Here is a 9,812-nt window from a genome sequence, read left to right as displayed (position 1 = left end):
TGGTCCAGAATAGCATGGGATTCTCTGGATTAAAAGAGAGATGATGGCAGATTAGTGCTTCCTCAGAGGAACTCACCAACTAGAGGAACATGGTACAAATACAGACTTCTACCAACCAAAGTAAGCCACTGAAACATACACCTGTGCATGTATACCTGTGGTACTATCACAATTCCAAATCATTCTAGTAGTGGTCATTTGAGAACCTGTATGACACATAATAGAACTTCAAAAGTTGAAGAAAACTATAAGTAGGAATTATAAACGTTGAATAACAGGTCATTATTCTGTAGTTTTAGTGATTTTATTTTGTTTACCCAATGTCTTCTGAGACTAATTTTACGTGTGTAATCTTAACTCTAAATTTGCTTTTAGTATTCCCTAAGTATTCCCTACTAATTTAAGTATTCCCTAATTTTCGTCTAAGTGCATTTCAGCAAAGTTAGCTATTAAGCAAATTTGATCTTTCCCCTTTGTGACTGGAATGTGCTAGAAATGTGTTTCATAATAAAACAAACATTGAATTAAATTGTAAATGCCAGATGATGATATACTTAGGATGAAATAATATGGTAGTCTATGGCATGTGGAATTTTGTAATATCTAGGGAAATGTGATGGAATGGGATTGGGGGTACACCTTCAGCATTTTGAAGATATTTTGCTAATTTCAAATACTATTCTTGGCCATTACTCAGTCCCTCATATCAACTAAAACCATAAGAATGTCTTGAATTCGTAGGAATTCCCTGGCTCCACACATGCAAATTCCTGAATTTAGTTTCTAATTCCCTACTTTTGTTGGTCAGGCTATGTCTATTAGAGATGAATTGTGATACCATATTTTGCCATTTGGAGTTGCCATGTAAAATAATACATAGTCCCTTCCAGCTTGAAAATAAACTGTGTTTTCATATTCAATATAAACAAACTTTAAGTTCAAATGTTTATAAATTTTCTTTTGTGATCTTATCAGTGTCAATAACTCTTTTCCCTGGTGCAGTAAACAACATTTCACAAACCCATTCTGTGTGATACTTACACATGTCTTTCTCTAAAGTCATCATAACCCAGTATTCTCTTTTAAAAGCTCAGGGGTATCACTATAGCACATCTATACTGTCTCATTCTTGCTACATGACCAGTTCATCTGGAACATTAAAAAATGTCCTCTGTAAGATAAATTTATTTAAAAACAAGGATAGCAATGGCATCAATTCTAGGCTCCACTGATAAAAACTGACAAGAAGGACAAAAACTGTGGATTCTCTCTCTCCAATGATAGAGCCTAAAAATTTATTTTTGGAAACCCTTCTTGGTGACTGTCTTTCATATTGTCAAAGACATGAAAAATTTACTGAATAAAGTAAAAAGAGCAGAGACCGATTGCTCAAAACTGTTTGCCACTTTTTCCAGAGAAGCTTTTTCCAATTTCCTTGTTAGTTTTCTTCCATACTCTTAGTTTATCTCTGCAAATGTCATAAAGCACCTAAGTAGAATGTAAAATCATTGAGAAAGAACTGCCTTTGTCTTTTCCTCCACAGGACCTAACACAGTGCCTTTCTTGCACATAATAAGTGTTTAATATACAACTGTTGAATTTGATTGAATTAAACTAATTTTATGACTAATAAACATATACTTTAAAAATATGTATTCCTTAGATTCAGAAAATTCCTTTTGAGCATGGTATGTTCTTATTGTGTAGTACAAGCAATGTAAATGTTATTCATATCGATTTTTAGAAATACTATCATTTATTTGTTTTAAAATTAGGCAATTATTTTTTAAAATATCATTGTCACTTTCCAGTAACACCAGACCATAAAACCCTCCCTTATAATAAGAAAGTACAGTTAAAGAAAACAAACCAATACATTGGCTAAATCTGACAACATGTGCTAATATTATTCTACACTCAAAATCCAACGCATCTCTACCTATGTCTTCTTGCCAGGCAAGTAGTCCTCTGATCAAGATGGGTCACAGCAATAATTGCAGATCTTATATCTTTCAATATTGTTTTCCTTTATATTATTTTGGTCAATGAATAATTGTTCTCCTGGTTCTGGTTAATCCATTATACATCAATGCATATCTTCTCAAGTTTCTCTGAATTCTTATATAACATTCAATTACTTTCATATATTAAAATTTTTTCAGGCATTATCTCCCATGATGGGCATTCATTTTTGCTATTACAATTGCCATAATATATATTTTTAAATCTTTAGCATTTTTCTCCTGATAAAATTTGTTTTTAAATTAAGGGGTCAATTACAGAACACATCATGCTGTACTTTAATTATTCTATTCACTCAAAATAGTATTTCTACTCCAAAAGAACTTTATTATATTAACTATAGTAACTTACCACATTCTGCAAAGATGGATTGGGGATATCCTATATTGATGTATACCTTCAACTATTATAGCATTTTAGAATAAGAAATTCACCAGTATTGCCACAAAAATTATATAAATTATAGCTTAAATAAGTTAAATGTATCAGTTTACATATGCAATTACATTTGAGATATGATTGTGACTTACTCTTAAGTGGCTATATATTATGGCACTTTATTTAAATATTCTTATGTTGAATATGTTTAATAAAGGAATCACAAGTCAGTACTTGTACATATAAGTAAAAAACACATATATGAAATACTATTAGCAGAAGTCTGACCTGTATACAGCAGTTTTCAAGTTTGTTTTAACAACTTTGAGAAACAAATAACATATCTTCTAACTATTTAGAGTCTTTGTAGTTTCACCCATTTATCAGCATTGTGGTTGTTGTTTCTTAGACTCATTTTGACCTTTCTCTGTAAACTTTTTTTCCCTCCAGCATGGAAGTTCATAGTTCCTTTTGAATTAGTCTGTAGTCACATACAAGAATCACTCTCTTACCTTAATACAACATACATATGTAAACTATATGTATTTGTTTTGATCTTTTGCCATGATTGTTTACTGCTTAACCTTATTGCTAACATACCCAAAGAATACAAAGTAAATACATTTGGCACCCTTATTTAAAAGCTTATATTCCCTCGACATTGAATTCCCTCTTAAACAACTTGGGTTTTTTTTTAATGAGTGTTTTAAAATTTTTCCTGACATGCCCTTTTTGTCATTTGTAATGATACCTGCAAACAAATGCAAGAAAATATTCATTTCAGAGTTCTGACTTCTGGTCTCTATATTAGGAGCAGATATCAAGGTAGAAAATAAAGTACAATACTGGAATAAATTTCAAGGGGATCTTTATAAATTTTTTAATATGAAATGAGTAAGAATTTACAAAAACACATACTAATATGAATATACAAAATAAGGAGCAAAATTTGATGTAAAACTATTATCATTTAATTGAATGGAACTAAATGAACTAATGAACAAGCAAAAAATTCTTGAGATCATGGGCTAGCTTTTTTTTATTTTGCTTTTTATGTATATTCTTAGCACATCTTGAAGGGCTTAAAATATAATAGGCACTTAATAAATTCTTGCTTATTTGACTTGATTTAACTTATTCTGAATGTCTAAAAATCTCACTTTTACTTTTTACTTTACTTTACTTTTTACTCTCTTTTCTTCTAAAAAATAGAGTTGTAGGTAATGTGTTTATATCACTTTGTATAATTCTTTTTTTCCTTGTATGCTTCAATTTAATCTTCTTGTAACCCCATAATATCCCAAACAACAATTAACTATAATTTATTCAACTCTTCTTCAGTTTGAGAAAAAAGGAAGGAAGGAAGGAAGGAAGGAAGGAAGGAAGGAAGGAAGGAAGGAAGGAAGGAAGGAAGGAAGGAAGGAAGGAAGGAAGGAAGGAAGGAAGGAAGGAAGGAAGGAGGGAGGGAGGGAGGGAGGGAGGGAGGGAGGGAAGGAGGGGAGGGAGGGAGGGAGGAAGGAAGGAAGGAAGGAAGGAAGGAAGGAAGGAAGGAAGGAAGGAAGGAAGGAGGGAGGGAGGGAGGAAGGATGAATCAATTATTACCAGCTATGAAAATTAGTGTATAGAAAAGCCTCAAAGAGATCTTTTTGAGGCATTTATGTAATTAAGTTCTTCTAAGAAAATTCTTATCTTGCCATTGATTTATTTCTATTTCAAGAAATTTAAGTGACAATATTCTATGCAAGGCAAAATGGCTAATAAAACAAAAAGAGAAAAACAACAACCCATACTTGACCTGCCCTCAAGAAGCTAACATTCTACCCCATTGTATCTTCATAAATTACTAAATCTATAAGGACTTTTTTTTTCTTTCAAAGGCCATTTCATATTTGTAATTCATAATTCACAATTGTATAGATATATATGTGATGTGTTTATACATATATATGTAGACACATACATATATGTATATACAATCATATTTACTTTTTGAAAAATTTAGGTATATCTTAGAACATTGACTATGGGAAGCAAAAAATGTCATTCTATTGATTTAGATATCATTGTTTTTGAAATAGAATGAAAATGTAGATGATAACAAGGCATCTTAGACAATCATCTTAGAAAAACTCCTGATGTTTACTTTGCCAGTGTGCTAAAAGCATGCTATTTCTTTTCCTAATACCACTTTCAGCCAAAGCATGTTATTTATCCATTTTCCAACTACTAAAAATATTTTTGAAACACTGGATTCATGGCATAAAATACTGAAAAGCTTCTACCATTTTTTTCCCTTCTACTTCCTCTTTTATTCATTCACCTCCTTCTTCACCTGCTTACTAAAACTGCTATCTACTCAGACATCTGTCTTTGGTCCTTGATTTACTTTCACCTTCCCTAGACGAGATCTCTACAATCTGCGTTCGTTTTTTATTTATTTATGCTTTTCTATCTATGTTTGATCTATATTTTGAGACTCAAAGTTAAAAATCAACTTTCTTCCTCATTTTTACAGCTGTGAGCACAGAACTATGTAAATAACAACCTAGGGAAGCTGATCAGTGTTTAGTTGGAAAACAGAAAAAACCTAATCCAGTTAATCCAGTGCACTAAATAAACTATACATTGGAAAAGAATGATATAATAAAGGTTAGTTTAATAGTTTTGTTGGAAAGGGGAATAAATTAGAAGGAACAATATAAATTGCTTTCCTCACGTGCTTTATTGATTAATTAAAACAAATAATAAACCTGTACTTCAGTTCTATATTACAGCCATTTAAAAAGGAGAAAAACAGAGGTAGTGGGAGTGGCATGTGGGAAGAAAAGACGGAAGAGAAGGAAAAGAGAAAGTAAAAAGTGGGGGGAGAGAAGGAAAAGATAAAGAGAGATAGGGAGAGAAAAACAGGAGAGGTAAGAAGAGAGATAATTGTAGGGAAGTGCATTGTGAATTGTAAAGGAAGAGAGAAAGACACAGAAAAACCAAGACAGAGAATAGTACAATAGATTTCAAAAAGAGAATGTTAGTCCAATTGTATTTTTATAACCTTCAGCTAGCTTGATTATTGAAACATCACTTTTTTTTGAAACTCAATTAGCCATTCAGCAACTATTTGAATGTCTTTTTCCAGTTTTCCTGCAAAATTGAGTAAATGTTCAAACTATCTTCCCCAAGAAAGAAATAATTTTTATAATCCATGAATCTGTGATCAAGACAGAACAATTCCAAAAAAATATGTCTTGGACCAAATAAAATCAGTCTAATGTCCTAAGATTCCCCATATCTGTATAGGCAGTTTGAAATAGGAAAAAGTCAATTTTCTAAAAGAGGAAGGAGTTTTTGGACTAGATTTTGGACTAGATTTAATTAATAGCAAAAATATTGCTGGTCTTCTTTTCCATTTTGACTAATTTTGTTATCAAGGCAATTCCACAATCATTTCTGCAATCAAGGTGTAGTGTAAAAAAGCCCTGACTTGGAACAGGAAAAAAAAAAAAATTGAGGCACTATTTTGCCATTTAATAGCTGTGGGCCCTCAAGTAAATCATTTTATTTCCTTGAACTTCAGATTCCTAAAATTGAGATTAAAATCTTTTTTTCCTGCCTGTCCTAAAATTGAGATTAAAATCTTTTTTTCCTGCCTGTCTCATAGAATGATTGTGAAGATATGAGGAAATGAAATAATAATATAAAAATACTTTGTAACAAACAAGGCTATATAAATAAACAATTAAGAAATGATGTATCCAATACAGTCCTTGATATTTTTACAGACAAAAGAAAATGAAATATGGAGATCCCAGTCTTCAAGGCCATTATAATCTAATTTGACAGAATAAGACAGGATATCATTAAATGCCAAAATGACTGATGTACTTTCCTACTCCTTTCTCTTGAGAATTAAAGAACCCTTTTTATGGAGATTCTTCTTTCTGTATTATCCCTACTGTTCTCATCAGTATCTTTTTGAGCAACTGTATGGGGCATTTCTCTTCCGTCCCTCCCTTTTTAAATCTAAAGTTGTTTTAACCAGATCAGCTAGTCACTCACAAATACATTCCTCCTCCCCTCTTCTTCATTTAATGCTTTAGATGCATTTTGTCCCTGGCTCAGATGCCATCATTTCTGTATCTTAAGCCAAGGTCTAGGAGACCAAATCCCTTTGTCATCACCTTCTTAGCCACTGTTCACTTACCATTTCTTCCTTAGCCTTTCCAAAGTACCTTTATTCAGTTGCTGCCATGAGCACATCCACTGTGCCCTAAAATAGTTCCCTGCTTAGGTCTTCTAAATCTAAAGATGAAAGAATCCTAACTTGAAGTCTATTAACTTAAAAAAATTTGTTTTGATAATTGTATTTCAATATAAAGAGGTTCCTTTGTAATCCTAAATATTTTACATTTACATTTAAAAAGACTTCATGGAATTGACAAAGAGGTCTATGACAGGAAAAAAAAAAAAAAAGTTGAGTTCTGTTTTAAGGATTGTTTCCAGAATGTTTCTGATAGTATAATCAGTAGAATTCTTTGGAATTGCCCAATCTCTCCATTGGGTCCCTGAGGACATAATCTAGGAAAGGATTCTAGGAGCTGAAATCCTAGAGACTGACTGAGTAACTTGTGCTGTCATGCAGGTAGGAAGTAGCAGAGTTAGAGTTTTAACTCATCTCCTCTGATTCTGAGTATCACAATATCGTTCAGCACATGATCTCATTTAAATCCAATTCAAGAGCAAGTCAAGACATCACTGTGATGTCACTGGTCCTCTTTGAAAAAGATTTCTTCAGAAATCCTTCCTTTATCTTACCTACATGTGTCATATTCCTCCCCATTTCTCTTCATAGTTCTCATGCTCCTACGGTAAATTCTTTTCTTTCTACTTTATTGCCTTTAATAAGGCTGGGGTAATAAGGAAGAGGAATGGAGAAGATACAAAGAATACCTCCAAGATTTTTCTGTCTCTTTTAGCAAAGAGATATGCATATACAACTGTTGACTGCCTGAGAGAAAAACAGTCTGACACAATCTCTGAGTCATTAGAATGATAATTTCTTTTCTATTCCTGCTGAAATGGATATTTTTCCCTTGTTTATGACTCTCCTTCCCTTAGCCATTCATATTACTAATTGCCATAGCCAATTTGTCTGATTTTCTTTCCTATCATCTTGCTATTGGGATCTATAGTTGGGGCTAAGCAATACCTTTTAATGCTAACCAGTGGTATTGATTTAATTAACACAAAATAGTTCTTATACAAGTTAAAAAGAAGCCAATTAGGAAAATAAATCTGTGGAAGAAATTACATAACAATGTTTTTTGAAACAAAATAAAAGACATATGTGTGTATGCACATATAAATTCATATGTGTATATACATATATATACATATAAATTTATATTTAACTCTTCATGTCATATGCCATGTTTAACTCTCCATGCCTTTTATTATCATCAAGAATTGACAATTTAAAAACTGAGATTGATTCTGGATAAATTCAAACAAAAGCTAGGTGTATTAGCTAAGTGCTAATCTCATATCCCAACTTCCTCAGTCTTCAGAAGAACATTAGGAAATATATACTTACGTGTTAAAATGATGCATATTCACTTTTGTACCTATTATCTCAAAATGTTGAGAAAAAAAGCAAAGTCATTTTAAAAAGCTTGCAATGACATGATATACTGATAACCTAGTTAAAGTATAAGCTTTAGCATTGTATGCAAAATACCATACAGAGAGGGAGGGACAACAATACTAGGCAGGTTCCCCCAGGTACCTCATGCCAATTGGATGAACCACAATACATGTAACTGTGCTGGTCTTAGAGGGATATTTTTTTTTCTGTTTATAAGAGAAAATACTGATAGAGCAGAAAACAGCTGCACAGAGTTGGCAGGGAGACTGGAGAGACTTGGAGTTCCTTGGTGTGGTCCTTCACATGAACTCGTGACCAGAATAATCTGAATGAGCAGCAACTAAAATGGGCAGGAGAATGGGAAAAGAGAAACATAGAAAAAAACCCAAACTGGAAGCATATTCTACAGACTGAGGAGATAGATTCTGACTTTAGGTGGGAGATTGGGCCATAAACATCAGAATGGATTAAATAAGTTTTAGAAACAAGAATTAGTAGGAAAAAGAATTTAGTTTTCCCCTAGATGTTGTATTTTTAAATATCTTGCTCCCTATAAAAGTATTCTTTAAAGTTTTGATGAAAAGAGAGTAATTGTTGATTGATGGGGATACGAAGACAAATGAAAAACTCCCTGACTTCAAAAAGCTTACATTCTATAGAGGAAGACAACATACATGCATACATAAATATATGTATATATATATATACATATGTATATATATATATATAAAATAAGCATATGGAAATTATCGGGCAACTAGATAGCACTGCCGTGGAGTCAGGAATACCTGAGTTTAAAGCTGGCCTCAGATACTTTTTAGCTATGTGACCCTGAGTAACTCATTTAACCCTGTTTGCCTCAGTTTCCTTATTTGCAAAATAAACTAGAGAAAAAAGTGGCAAACCACTTGAGAAAGTCCCCAAAGGCCAGAATGAGCCACTCATAATAGCTTGACAACAAAAAGTGTTTATAAACAAAAAATAAAATGTACACAAAAATATAATTAGCAAGAATATAAATAAAATAAAATAACAGGTAAAACACTTTGTGACCCTTATAGAACTTTACAAATGCTGGCTAGTACTATTATTTTTATTATAAATACAAACTAATTTGTTGGGAGAAGGTGCTCTCAGTTGAAAGAATCAGAAAAGAACCTCATGTATGAAGTCTCAGTAACATTTAAGTTAAGCTTTATTGGAAGCTAAGCAGTGATTCTAAGAAACAGAGAGGAAGAAGGAATGCATTCTAGGAATAGGAACATTTTTGCAAAAACAAGGGAGATTAGAGATAGAAATTCATATTGAAATTCATCATTCTAGAAGTTTCCTATTGCATATGAATAATATATATATCTCAATTATATCATATACAAAATAAGTATATTATATTTCTATTACATTACATAATTCCTCCCAATTATGTTTAACCCTAGTCAAGTCCTTACTATGTCCTTTAGTTTACAGTTTTATTAACAGTTCATTATATTCATATTAATTGGATTTATACATTTTCATTATGAGAACAATAAGAAAGTTGAGCTGTACTTATTTTAACTGAGATCTTTGAAGAACTAGAATTCATTATATTTCTTTATAAGATTGGAACATTAATAGTTTCAATTAAATTAAATTAAATCTGAGCTTTAGAAATATTTTCTATGGAAATATGGAGGTGGAGGGAATCCAAAAAACCTTTGTGTGGATAAATTCCCTTCTGTATGACTTTGAAAACCAAAGCTATTCTGATGAAGTTTTAATTGCTACTCCACCCCAC

This window comes from Sminthopsis crassicaudata, chromosome 5 (assembly GCF_048593235.1).
Source record: "Sminthopsis crassicaudata isolate SCR6 chromosome 5, ASM4859323v1, whole genome shotgun sequence".
In the NCBI taxonomy this organism is placed as follows: domain Eukaryota; kingdom Metazoa; phylum Chordata; class Mammalia; order Dasyuromorphia; family Dasyuridae; genus Sminthopsis; species Sminthopsis crassicaudata.
Note: the sequence above shows the minus strand (reverse complement) of the source record.